Source organism: Scardinius erythrophthalmus, assembly GCF_964197995.2.
Source record: "Scardinius erythrophthalmus genome assembly, chromosome: 8".
Lineage (NCBI taxonomy): Eukaryota > Metazoa > Chordata > Actinopteri > Cypriniformes > Leuciscidae > Scardinius > Scardinius erythrophthalmus.
In genome coordinates this window covers 42,475,018-42,488,791 of record NC_138228.1, presented here as the reverse complement: position 1 = coordinate 42,488,791, position 13,774 = coordinate 42,475,018, and positions in this window count along the sequence as shown.

The window sequence follows — 13,774 nt, the reverse complement described above, 5'->3', positions numbered from 1 at the left end:
GTAAAAATCGACTGAAATATGTTGAAATAAAATGTAGGCTATTTGTACGTAGCAATACGTATTAAACTGCAATTTTATATGCCCTAATATTTCATAAAAACAACGTTACAGTCAGGCGAAATATGAAAGACAACATTTTGTTGACTAGATTTGAGTACAGTTTTTACTGTAGAATATACTGCCACATAAGCTTTTGATGAAAAAAGTAGCCTACCTCAGAAGTGCGGGTATATCGAGGAGCGAGCTGAGGAATACTGTAAGTTTTTTTTTCTTCTCACGTGAATCGGGTTTCTGTTTTTGATGAATGAACGGCAGAGATGCGCGCTGTTTACCACAGCTCGCAAAAAGACAGTTTAAATTTAAATCCCGTGTGTGAATGAATGATGATGTTTTAGCAAACTGTATTACTATACTGAGATGAGTAAAAATCGACTGAAATATGTTGAAATAAAATGTAGGCTATTTGTATAAGCAATACGTATTAAACTGCAAATTAACATTTATATGCCCTAATATTTCATAAAAACAACGTTACAGTGAGGCGAAATATGAAAGACAACATTTTGTTGACTAGATTTGAGTACAGTTTTTACTGTAGAATATACTGAATATATATATCAAATAAGCTTTTGTTTAGCAATTTATATATATATTTATATATATAAAATAAAGTCATCAACTAAGATGTTAGCTGTTCCAATTTTGGCTATATTCAAACTAATGAATACATAGATAGGCCTAAAATGTAGGCCTATAATCTTTTTTTTTTTTTACAAAGAAAGAGTACACTTGAAATATTGTTGAAATTTTAATTATTGTTGTAATTGTAACCTTTTTAATAAAATAGCAAAACATATTTACAAGATAGATGTAAGCAAAATCTTAAATGGTCAATATAAGTCTTCTTCTAATTTTTTGTCCTTGCATTGTGGCTCAGTCAGTCAGAGTCACACCTGAATGAATGGCTAATTATGCAGAGTCATTATGCATAATGGGTGGGACATTTTGTATTCCAAGGTGTAAACCACTCCTCGTTCACGCCCACTCGCATAATGGCTTTCCAAGCAAAACCTGTTTTACATCAATTTAAATCAATGTATTGTTTTATCTGAACGATAAAGCAAGACTATTTTCACATAATTTTGAAGCCAGAACTCGAAGGAAGAACATCCATTTCTCAAAAGTCTTATTCATGCATATTTATTATGAGTTTTGAGGTCTTCTTTCAGCAACTTTCATTTTTAATTTTTTCAATAACCACGCATAAGCATTATTCTCTTAAAAATAAAAAAATATACATGCATGGTGATCACATATTTTGGTAGCCCTGTTTGTGCTATATAGAGTGAATTTACACCTTTGCCATTAACATGTTTATAAATAACTGAAAAAAGCACAAATGTCAGAGCATGTCAGAACACCTCCAGTGCCCAGAAAACACCTCAGACTCCAGAGGGTTAAGGCGCATCAGAGCCTGCTAGAATGGGCGTGGCTTATGTCTATATACAATTCACCATAGAATTTAGATTTAATCTCCTTCAGCAAGTTCCACTTGAGGTGCTTCACACCATGGCTGTCCTCCAGGTCTTTCAGGCCAAACTGCTCCACTCTATGGACGGGTCTGGACCTGACCTGGAAGCTTTCAAAGACCTGCACAGCACCACAGACTTGGCTCTGCTCGCTTCTAAAACAATTGCCCAGGTGATTGGTAGGAGCATGGCGAACTTGACTCTTAGCCCCGCCCAGCGGTTGAAGTCCGCCACCACTCTCGCCAGGGTCCCCGACCCAAGATTGTGTTGGATCCCGAGCCTCGGAAGCCTCTTTAGTACTGTGACAGAGAGGAAAAGAGAGTGGTTGAGTCCCGTCGCGGCCGGACCACCATCCAAAAAGCCGTTTACACATCACCCAGTCCACTATTTAGTTCAGGCGGCTAGAGATGCCAACATTGCAGTCAATGAGTCTATTTTAAAACATGCACACCTGCAAACAAATGCCATTTTGACGGCGACCACAAAAATAAAACACAAAAAGAGCACTTTTCTGTCTTTTTCCCCTCTAGCTCACACTGGGGATGTTTTAAATGTAGGCTGTGTGCCCACTATAAAGTACGCACATAAGCACTGTTCAGCCATCTAGAATTCCTTGGTCTCAGAATCAACAAAAGTGCACTGTCCCTAGCGGCATCGTACAGAGCAGGCGCTTGCACTCCTCTCAAGAGATTTCAGAGGATGTTAGGCCTCATGGCCTCAGCATCATCAGTACTCCAGCTGGTTCTACTGTATATGCGTCCCCTCTAGCGCTGGTTAAAACCCGTGTACCGGCTCATGCATGGCAGTCTGGCCACTTACGCATCAGAGTGAACCACGGCTGTATCAGAGCCCTGGCTCCTTGGAAAGCAGCTTGCTGGTCCCAGTCCAGCATGAGTATGGGTGTGATTTTGAAGAGGAAAGTCATCTCGACAAGCGCCTCCAACCTAGGTTGGGGAGGCCCTGTACGAGGGCAGGCCCATCTCCGGCCTATGGTCGAGCTGCTGGAAACAGCCCCATGGCCGATACCGCTGAGGAGAGACCTCCTCACGCAGGCGAATGGGACAATCTGGCATCCCCGTCCCGACTTGTGGGCTGAAGCGAGTGCGCCTTCAACCAGGTGTTCTGGTTGAAATGTTTCTCTAAAATGTTTAGTGTTCTCTGGCTGGTGCACAGCATGGAGCCTTGACCCCTACTCATGCAGAGTGACAAAGGTCCTCTCCTTTCTACAAGAGGTCGCACCCCTTCCAAGCTCAAAGTATATGTAGCGGCCATAGCAGCATTTCACGCTCATGTGGCCAGGCAATCACTGGGAAGAAATGGCCTAGTTGTGCACTCCCTCAAGGGGGCAAAAAGGCTAAACCCACCTCGACCCCCCTCTGTACGTGTCTGGGCTCTCTCCACGGTCCTGGAGGCCATGAAAGGGGCCCCATTCGAGCCGCTTCAGTCCGCTGACCTGAAGCCTCTTTCACTCAATTCTGCTCTCTTGCTAGCACTGGCATCAGTCAAGCGAGTGGGTGATTTGGAAGCGCTCTCAGAGAGCGCTTCTTGCCTTGAATTCAAACCCAAAAACTCCAGAGTCGTCCTTAAGCCAAGGCACAGGTATGTTCCTAAAGTGCTCTCCACTCCGTTCAGAGCGCAGGTCATCTCACTATCAGCTCCCGTCAGAGGGCGAAAGAGACGCGAATCTACTCTGCCCTGTTAGGGCTCTCAGAGTCTATTCAGAGCGTTCTGCCCCGTTCAGGCAGTCAGAACAGCTCTTCACATGCTTTGGCGGCCGCATCAAAGGGCTCGTGGTCACGGTGCAGAGATTGTCATACTGGATAGTAGATGCTATCTCACTGGCTTATGAGTCTAACGTGCCTCCGTTGTCCCATAGGCGTCAGAGCTCATTCCACGAGAGGCATGGCCTCATCATGGGCATGGTCGAGTGGAATACCAATTGAAGATATCTGTGCAGATCATCTGTGCTCAATCTGTAAAACTTAAAATGTTGCTAATAGTATTTTTTACAGTATAAATTATTGTAGCCTACCCACAGCTGCTGTTTTTTTTAACAGTATCTTTGGCTAAGACTCTTAACCGCGGCTTTGATTCTGAGTTTTGGTAGATCAGTACTTATTCAGTTATGCATCAATGTTTCATGGAATGAATCTGTGAATGCATTGTAAAAATGAAATACAAACATCTTAATTACAATAATGTTATTTTGTTTTGATAAATTAGGTATGGTTTTGACAAAAAGAGATTGTAATTTTGCTTAGATGCAAAAGTTCAGCGTACAATGGTTTAAGTATTTCAAATTACCTGCATACATGAATATATTGTTTTTTTTATGTAGAGTATTTTCATGCATAACCTTTTGCAGAGGAAAGCCAATCTCATCCAGGCTTGGCTGAGTGTTGTTTATTTCTGCTGTTAGCCATAAAATGTCAGCATATAGCCATCTCTCAGCCGCCTCTGTAGTTACTGACCCCAATTTATGAGAGATGCAGAGGAGGTGTATGATGTTGGAATCTGTTATTGTGACATATTCAGCATTTTGTAAATCTTATGTTAACTGATGATGTGTTTAAAATTATAATTTTGGCATTCATTATACACATCTAAGCCTTTAGGGGTACTTGTATGACCAAGCCCTATAATTTTGTTGTTGTTGTTGCTGCATACAGTATTTGCATACAGTATTTCAGCACAAAAAACTGCATTTAAAAAAAAAAAATCATGAATAACATTAAAATATTTTTTGACCGGTGAGTTATTGATATATCATCACCCAAACCCCTTTACCCAAATCTCTGTACTTAACAGCTGATCATCCACAATGTTTGTAGTTTTTTAACTTTTCATTCATGTTTGTAGGTCTGAATCAAATCCATTTTTGATCGAATCCTTTAAAAATGCAATGGGTTGAGAGTTTGCATGAATACTCATTTCAAAATGTTTCGATTTAGGACACACTAACTCTAATTTGCGAATATTTTGGATGAATAGTAGTGTCACGATCACCAGTGAGAGTGCCCCTTGATTACCATCAGAGGAACTCCACCTCAGACTATCTGTCCAGACACTGTCCAGACTATCAGCCATGATTGTATTCAGCTGTTGCTTGTTAGTTTCTGCCTATATATACCTGGTTAATTCAGTCACTCATTGCTAGGTCTTGTAAGTCTGTAAGTACTGCATTTCTGAGCCTTATTCCCCAGATATCCTTGGTTTTGCCTTAGCCCTGGACATTGTCTTTGTTTGGACTGCTCATCTGTGTTTCGACCTTTGCCTGGCCTTTGTGCATGTCTGTGGATTAACCCATTAAACTGTGTTTGGATCCTCAACCCTTGAGTCTCGGAGCAGTTATATGACAAGTTGTCACAGTGTCTGGGTTGTGTTTTCCCTGATGTCCACTAGAGGTCCTCTTCCCGCACAGTGTCATTCACATTGGAACTGCATTCCCCACAATCCTTGTCTGCACTCATCACTGTTCATTGCACCCAGCTGTTCCCCATCATGATTGTTAGTTTCTGTGTGTATAAATACCCTACCTGTTTAGTGTTTGTTACGGAGTCCTTGTATAATGTTGCTACACTTTTGAGGTCTGTTTTCTAGTCTGTTCTTGTTCTTGTTCTTGTTCTTGTTCTTGTTCTTGTTCTTGTTCTTGTTTATTGGATTGCTGATTTGGATTTTGACCCCTGCCTGGATGACTACGAGATTGGATTACACTTTAATAAATACTGCTTTTGGATCTACCCTTTTCCCTTGTGTGTTCCGTGACAGAAGGACTCCGTCATGTCTAGATACAGCCGTAAGAATTTCCGTGGCTCTTCCCCAGCCATCGAGAGGGGGAATTCAAAAACCGAAGAAGTGCCTCCGCAGATGAACATTTTTCAATGTTTTGCTATATGGGCCTGTCAAACGGAGGAGATCATGGCGGCCAAATCCCCCGGGTCTCCTTCCATCAGGATTGAACAGTCGTTTGAGGGAACCCATCTGGCCAAATTTTCTGGGACCCGTGGTGGCCGCAGGGGAGGAGGTACTAGAGGCGACTTCCAGCACCACTCTCTGCCTCGGTCTCTCCTTGACCCTGGGTCGGTGATGCTCGATCCAGAGCTCCCTTCACCATTATTCCTGTCCCGCCCGGAGCCCACTACTCGCCATCAAAGACGGCAGAGGAGGAGGAAAACTTCCTGCTTACCCAGTGAACCGGTGACCGTTTCTGAACAGCCAGCTGTTGTCCCGGAGACCGTTCCCGAACAGCCTGCGGTTATCTCGGAGGTCGTTCCCATGCAGCCTGCTGTCGTCCCGGAGGTCGTCTCCGTGCAGCCCGTTGTCATCCTGGAGGTCGTTCCTGTGCAGCCCGATGTCATTCCTGAGATCGTCTCGGAGCTGCGCACCATCAGTCCTGCCACGGCCAGGAGGGCTGTCTTTCTCTTTTACGCAGTGGCGGTACTGCATGCGTGGAAGAGACACAGCACGCCTGCCGATCCAGAGACTGTTCAGGTCACTTCAGGTCACGTCTACCGAGCCAGAAACTGTTCAGGTCACGTCTACCGAGCCAAAGACTGTTCAGGTCACGTCTGCCGGACCAGTGTCTCCGGACAAGATGGCCGCCGCTGAGCCTGTGTCTCCGGACAAGATGGCCGCCGCTAAGCCTGTGTCTCCGGACAAGATGGCCACCGCCGAGGCGGTGTTTCCAGACAAGATGGCTGCCGCTGAGCCTGTGTCTTCTGACAAGATGGCCGCCGCCGAGCCTGTGTCTGTTCCTGAGCCTGGACCTGTTCCTGAGCCGGTGTCTGTTCCTGTTCCTGAGCCGGTGTCTGTTCCTGTTCCTGAGCCGGTGTCTGTGTCTGTTCCTGAGCTGGTGTCTGTGTCTGTTCCTAAACCTGTGTCTGTTCCTGAGCCGGTGTCTGTGTCTGTGTCTGTGTCTGTGCCTGTGTCTGTTCCTGAGCCTGTGTCTGTTCTTGAGCCTGTGTCTGTGTCTGTTCCTGAGCTGGTGTTTGTGTCTGTTCCTGAGCCTGTGTCGGTGTCTGTTCCTGAGCCGGTGTCTGAGTCTGTTCCTGAGCCGGTGTTTGTGTCTGGATGGACTGTCGTCTCTGCCCTGGTCGCCCGATAGACTGTCTGCTTCGTCCTGGCCGCCGGCTAAGCCGTCACTTCCTGTTTCTGTTCCCCTCCATGGACCTGGCCCCCCCATCCCTCCCCCTGATCCTCCACCGTTCCACCTCACTCCTGGACTCTTGTGTTGGTTGTTTTTTGTGGGTCTTGGAGCGTCTGGAAGCCGCTCCGTAGAGGGGGGGTTATGTCACAGTGTCTGGGTTGTGTTTTCCCTGATGTCCACTAGATGTCCTCTTCCCGCACGGTGTCATTCACATTGGAACTGCATTCCCCATAATCCTTGTCTGCACTCATCACTGTTCATTGCACCCAGCTGTTCCCCATCATGATTGTTAGTTTCTGTGTGTATAAATACCCTGCCTGTTTAGTGTTTGTTACGGAGTCCTTGTTTAATGTTGCTACACTTTTGAGGTCTGTTTTCTAGTCTGTTCTTGTTTTTGTTTCTTATTTGTTGGATTGCTGATTTGGATTTTGACCCCTGCCTGGATGACTACGAGATTGGATTACACTTTAATAAATACTGCTTTTGGATCTACCCTTTTCCCTTGTGTGTTCCGTGACACAAGTAGGCTATGCAATTTGGGATGGAACATATTAATCTGGAAAACCTTGATTCCCTCGTTCAGAAATGTCTAATTAGGGTTGGAACTTATTTCTGTGGGTAGGTGGCCATTCAGGAACAGGACTGGACACCCCTGGTCAACGGGGTCCTGTGTTGATTTGAACCCCATTGACTTTCATTATACACTCTTAGAAGAAAACCTTTTAGGGGCCCCCATCATAAGATCATTTAATGGATTAAGTTTTAATTAGTTTAGTTAAATTGTATGAATTAAACAGCTTGTAAACATACTTTATCACCAGAAAAACATTGAAATACCTGTTCAACATGAAAGTATTATGCAATCCTTTAATCCTTTCTCCTTCCATAGAACCCTTTTGGCATAAAGTTATTGTTTGGCAATAGAGTTCTATATAGATCCCAACTGAACCTTTTAGAATGTATGAATACATTTTTTTTTGTCAAAATATCATCTTTATCATCTTTTCCACAGAAGAAAGACAGCTATACATGTTTGGGTTAACATGAGGGTGAGTAAATGATGACAGTTTCATTTCTGAGCGAACTCTTTAAGATGATAAAAAAAAAAAAAAAAAAAAAAAAGATATTTGATCAACCCAGTTGTAATAATTTGTTGGTAAAATTTTACAATTTCAGTTGTATAAAAAACATTTTCCAAACCCCTAAGTCCCTAAACCCAACCATGAAAAGTCATAAAAACACATTTTTGCCCTCACCCTCATACTAATTATTACAAAGTTTAATGAGAGTGTGTTGGATTTGATGTGACATGATTTAATAACATCTCATATATTTATAACTGTTTAGGGAGAAAGCTATGGCTTGCATTCTGCATTTATTTTCTGCAGACGACACAGACCTCCCATACAGAATTTCTCAGAGGATTGAGCCTTCTCTCTCTATCTGTGTTTTCAAATGAAGCCTATCTTTCTCTCCAGGCCCCACTGCACCATTACTTCACTGATATTGTGAAGATACGTCTCAGTGTCTCTCCTCTAAGCAAGGCAAATAGCAGAGCGTGTCTGTGGCGCATCACTCTAATGGTCCTTTCTGTCACTCTGACACCACTTCATGTCTAATCTTTGAGTTTTATTTTCAACTGCCATTAAAGTGGGGACATGTCAGTGGCAGCCAAAAAAACACCAGTGGGATTGAATCGCCTTTTTTACATGGAAAAAAAGGGGGAAAAATGACTAGAAGTAGCGAAAACAGCTAAATGTGTTGTGTACAGATGGCAGTCATTTGAACCATGATCTTTCTGGATAGTACTTTTGCCTATGAATATCAAATGCGAACACTTCAGCGGCGGTGCTCACATCTTCAGTCATTACTTCGGAATAATACGCACGTTAGCTTCCCCCCTCACTGGCCCTAGCGACGAAGAGAAATCTTTTCCGAGAAATCGTATAAAATCATTTACCAACATAATTTGAACCGATGAATTATTCAGTAGCCATTCAGGAGAATTGCTTCACCATTCAGAGATTCAAAAGTCAACTGAAGTAACGACCTCAATGTGGACGGTGTGGGAAAGCGTGGCTCTTCACTGGAAGCGTAGTGTCAGGTGCATACGTTATAGGTCAATAACACTCATTATTTCCTGGTTAAATGCCATGAATAATGCAGTCTTCCCATGTTATATTTAAATCTTTCCAGACAGCTGTTAGCAAGTGTTGCAGAATACATGCAGGAATGAGGTGCATCTATTTCCATTCTCATAGTTATCTTGGATGTTATTTCCAAAAACATCTTTCTTGAAAACATTTCGCACTGGAAATGCTTCACATCGAAACCAATATTAAGAAGTGTTGAAAGACATCTTTATATGCCACCCTGCTCATCGGGCTGTTGATATTCAGAGTTTCAGTAAATATACATAAACCTAGAAAGACCCAGAAAGATAATCACTGGATCAGTAGCTGGGTCATTAATTAAAAAAAGGACAGATTTTTGCTTACAGTAAAAACAAGGGAATGTTTTGATCTTACTCAATCTGGTGTTAATAAATCAATAACGAGATGGCATGTGTTATAGTGCTGGAGTGCCTAAAAGTCCTTTAATCATTTTAAAGTAAGTGTAACCCTTTGCCTCAAGTCACTCACTACTTAATATGGTTCCTACTTTAAATAGGTGTCTTTAAGTACTTTAAAAATGTTAGCTACAATAATAGGCCTACTTATTGTGTTCATGTATTGCAAAACTCTTTTGCTACTATTGAGGTGTGACACAGTTAAGGTTAGGGACAGGTTTGGTAATATGATTAGGTTTAAGGTATCTTTAGGGAGTAATGGAAGGGTCACTCAACAGTGTAATTATTACAAAAGTTAATTACAGATGTAATTACACGTTGGTATAAAAAAAATAAAAATATATATATATTATATATAAATATATACTTCTGTCATGACAACTCTCTGAGTGATTGGCATGGTCTGCTTAGATCTGCTACGCTGCTGTTATTGCTGCTGCGGCAGAGCAAGTACAGAACTTGCTACTGCCAATACATACTCGACATGCTGCTATGAACAAGTAAGAAATGCTGCTGCTTTACAATATAGCGTACATGAATTGCCCGTAGCAGATCTATACTGTAGCAGAAGGTGAGGGGTTTCTGAGAGTGTGTTGCACTGCTAAGGCAAATGCTACCCAAGTATTTGAAGGTTGAGCAGCAAGGTCATTGGCTACTGATACGGCAGGAACCAATCAGCTGTGCCCTATAGATAATTATTATGAACAAGTGAGTAAAGGACCTATTAGCCTGCACCATCTAGAGTTTAATGCCAGAACTTTGTATATATGGTGCTATGCATAAGTTTAGACACCCATGCTAAAGTTGACTAAAAAGAGGAATAAAAAATCATCTTTTGGAAATTGAACTTAATGCCTTAATTAAAAAAATTAGGAAAAATCCAACCTTTAAGGACACCAATTTTCTTTGTGAATGAATAATGTATCGTAAATAAATAAATGTTCTTTCTTAAAATGGGGTGCATAAGTTTGGACACCCTTATGTTAAATTCCCATAGAGGCAGGCAGATTTTTATTTTTAAAGGCCAGTCACTTCATGGATCCAGGATACTACGCATCCTGATAAAGTTCCCTTGGCCTTTGGAACTAAAATAGCCCCACATCATCACATAGCCTTCACCATACCTAACATTAAGTACTTTCCATAAGATTATCTCTCAATGCAAATCAAACCAGCTATTAGGCTAACTGAAATAAAACCATGCCAATCTCTAGGTATGGTGAAGGCTATGTGATGATGTGGGGGTATTTTAGTTCCAAAGGCCAAGGGAACTTTATCAGCATGCATAGTATCCTGGATCTGGATATCTGATTTTGATCTGGTTTAGGATTTTTTGTCCATCTGGATTTAAAAGGGTAACCGGTGCTTTGATCATGTAGAGGTGACTCTGGTGCCCACAGGTGTAACTGTGAGTGCTTCAATCTGTTAAAGTGCTCACACCTCACAACTTTCACCCCCCACTCTCTCCATCTCATTCTATTCATCCCCTTCCATTTCCCTTTTTCTGGCCTTCCACACGCACCCTATTACCTCAGTATAAAACCATGAGGTGTCAACACAGGGAAAGCTCAAATCTGTTTTAAAGCACTAACGCGGGTAGAGGACTGTGAGAGTAATACTAGCTTGAGGCTCACACCTTCTCTCTCTCTTTCTATATCTGTCATTGTATCGCTCCCTGGCACCACCTTCCGTGCCCTTCATCTTTCCTTCGTTATGGGATCCTCTGCTTGGAAAAAAAAAAAAATCTGTGATAGAATTATACTTTTATTTAAATGAATAGTTAACCTAAAATGAAAATTCTGTCATCATTTACTTACTCTTGAATAACTGTTTTGGTCTCTATCTTCCATGCAATTATATTTAGTGGTTAGGGGTGGGCTGTAATAATTACTAAGTAAACTAATTACAGAAATTTAATTACTTTTCCCTTGAATAAGCAAATTATTACTCTTATTTTTTATGTAATTTAATTATGGTTACTTCTGATGTAATTGCATTAAATACTGTATAGAACGATTGCATATAAAACAGTGGATTTAACATCAAAATTTTATGTTAAAATGTATGTTTTTAATGTAACCTTCTCCCTTTACACACTTCAAGAATAATTTATGCAACTGTATTGTTTATTTGAAAGAATCAAAAGTGCAGTTTCGTGTCTATCCTTGTATTTTTCAACAGGTCGAGGTTGATATGGGATTTAGAAAGTAAGTATAAGTAATCCAATACTTTTTAGACAGAGGAATCTAAACGTAAAAAAAGAATGCAAATCTTACAAAGTTTCGATAGGTTGAGTTCTTACCTGCAACTGGATCGTTAAAGGCCCCGATATTCAAGGCAAAGTTCTTTTTTGATCTTCGTTTAGGGGTAAAATGAAGTTCGATATGCGTGACCAGTGGTATACTGTTATCGAAATCTGACACCGCCCATAAATATGTGAATATGTGCTGTGTGTGGTATACTCTCAATAACAAAATAAACACACAACAAAACTGAAAAAACAGCAAGCATTTTTTTAAATAAAGCATAAGAAAAGCATCTGATCATAGCAACGTGGATATGTTTGCAAGAGCTCTGCAATTCGGCACTCTAGTGAAGTCATGTCACACACACATATATATATAGCACTTTATAAAATAGATTGCTTGAAATCAAGCAGCTTTACTATATCAAACGTTGAAAAACAGTGTCAGTGTCTCGTTTTATCAGAAGTACAACTTCAGTTTCTACTATGAAGTAGCTCTCCAGTGTGTTCATGTTTTTACTCACGGACATCTAACCTTGACCGACTGCACAGGCCAAATGAACCAAACAAGATTTCCATGTGAAAGGCAGAGCCACAGAGCCACACCTGCCGATTACGTAATCGCCACGGACCAATGGTAGAACAAAGGTGTTTACCAACTGAAGTGACCTTTTCCAGAAAGTTCGCTTTGACAAGCTATTTTGAACTCCCAAGATGAACTCCAAACAAAGTTCGTTTTGGCCTGAATGTGTTCGAAATGACGTCACATCAGTTTGTTCTTCGATTTCACTTAAAGGGGGGGGGGGGGGGGGGTACAATGGTGTTTCATGTATTCAGAGTTGTTTACAGTGTTAAAGAGATGGATTCTCATGCTAAACATGGGCAAAGTTTAAAAATATATATTTTGGACGAATAACGGAGAATTTCTGTGCCGAAAATCTTACTTCCGGGTTGGTACAAGTTTCGGCTGTTTTTTTTTTCGATCGTGGATCTAATGACGTAGATCAGAGTGGAACTCCTTATATGAGCATTTCTCTCGGAAAAGCGCGGCCGCGCACACGTCGACCAGAGGAGAGCAAGACCACGCACATCAACGCGCTTCAACAGGAAATCATCGGCAGCCAGCGCTGCATAGGATTTGTTCAAGAATGTCTCCAAAAAAAGTGTGTTTTTGGATGTGAGGGAAAGCTTACCATGTTCAGCTTTCCAAAGAACACAGTGTTACAGGAACCGTGGATGCAGTTTGTTTTTCCGGGGCAGCAACGGAGTGTACCAAGTGCGGTTGTGTGTTCTGGTAATTTCAGTGACGAATGTTTTATTAACAAGGCCCAGGTCGACGCTGGATTTGCAAATCGTTTGCTATTAAAACGTGGAGAGGTCCCAGTGATAAAAGACCCCAGTCATGTAAGTACAGCTGGATCAGATTTCTGTCTTTTGCTGGAAATCAAGCACTACCGCTTGACTCTATAGCTCCGCCTCCAGGACCTCGGCTTTTTCCGGAGAGAATCGGAAAGCTGTATTTTTCTTTCATAAATATAATAAAACTAAACATTTTTTAGAGATATTAAAGATGCACTACTACTCTATAGGTACTCAAGATTAACATGAGATTAGGTGAAACTGTGCATGTTATGTACCCTTTAAAGTATATTGGGGCCTTAAATCAAGAGCCACATCATTCTGATTCATGAACAAATCATTCAAAATGATTTTGAGGACTGGTTCAACTAATTCAATGAACCAGGATTCATCTCAAAAGAATAATTATTAAATTATGAATTTGATGTCACCAAGGAAAGCTTGGATGGATGTCAAGACTTTCAAATTCACAATTCAAAATGTAAAATCTGTAGGCCTACCCTTGTTATTGTATTGAATGTGATTGTAATTAAAATCCTAAAATGCAAAAATGATCTTAAAATCCTAAATAGAGTTAACATTCATGACTACGGGCCAGTTGCATAAGCAAGCTGCTAAGTTAAGAGCTAGTCTGACCAACTAGCAATTAGTTAGGGTTAAACAGATTTCAAACAGACATTCAAACAGATTTTTTATTTGACTGACCTGAAGGAAAATGCTATATATAGTGTAAATGTAGGTACACTCGCTTACTCTATCTCTCACAATATTCTATGAGGTTCAATGAACAATATCAATGAGAACATGTGTTTAAGTTGCTACGAGTGGTGCTAGGGGTGTTGTGTAGTAATACATACTGTAGAACCGTTGGGTGAAGCGGTCATAGCCGTGTTTTATCGTGAATAAAACACAGCTATTAACCAATA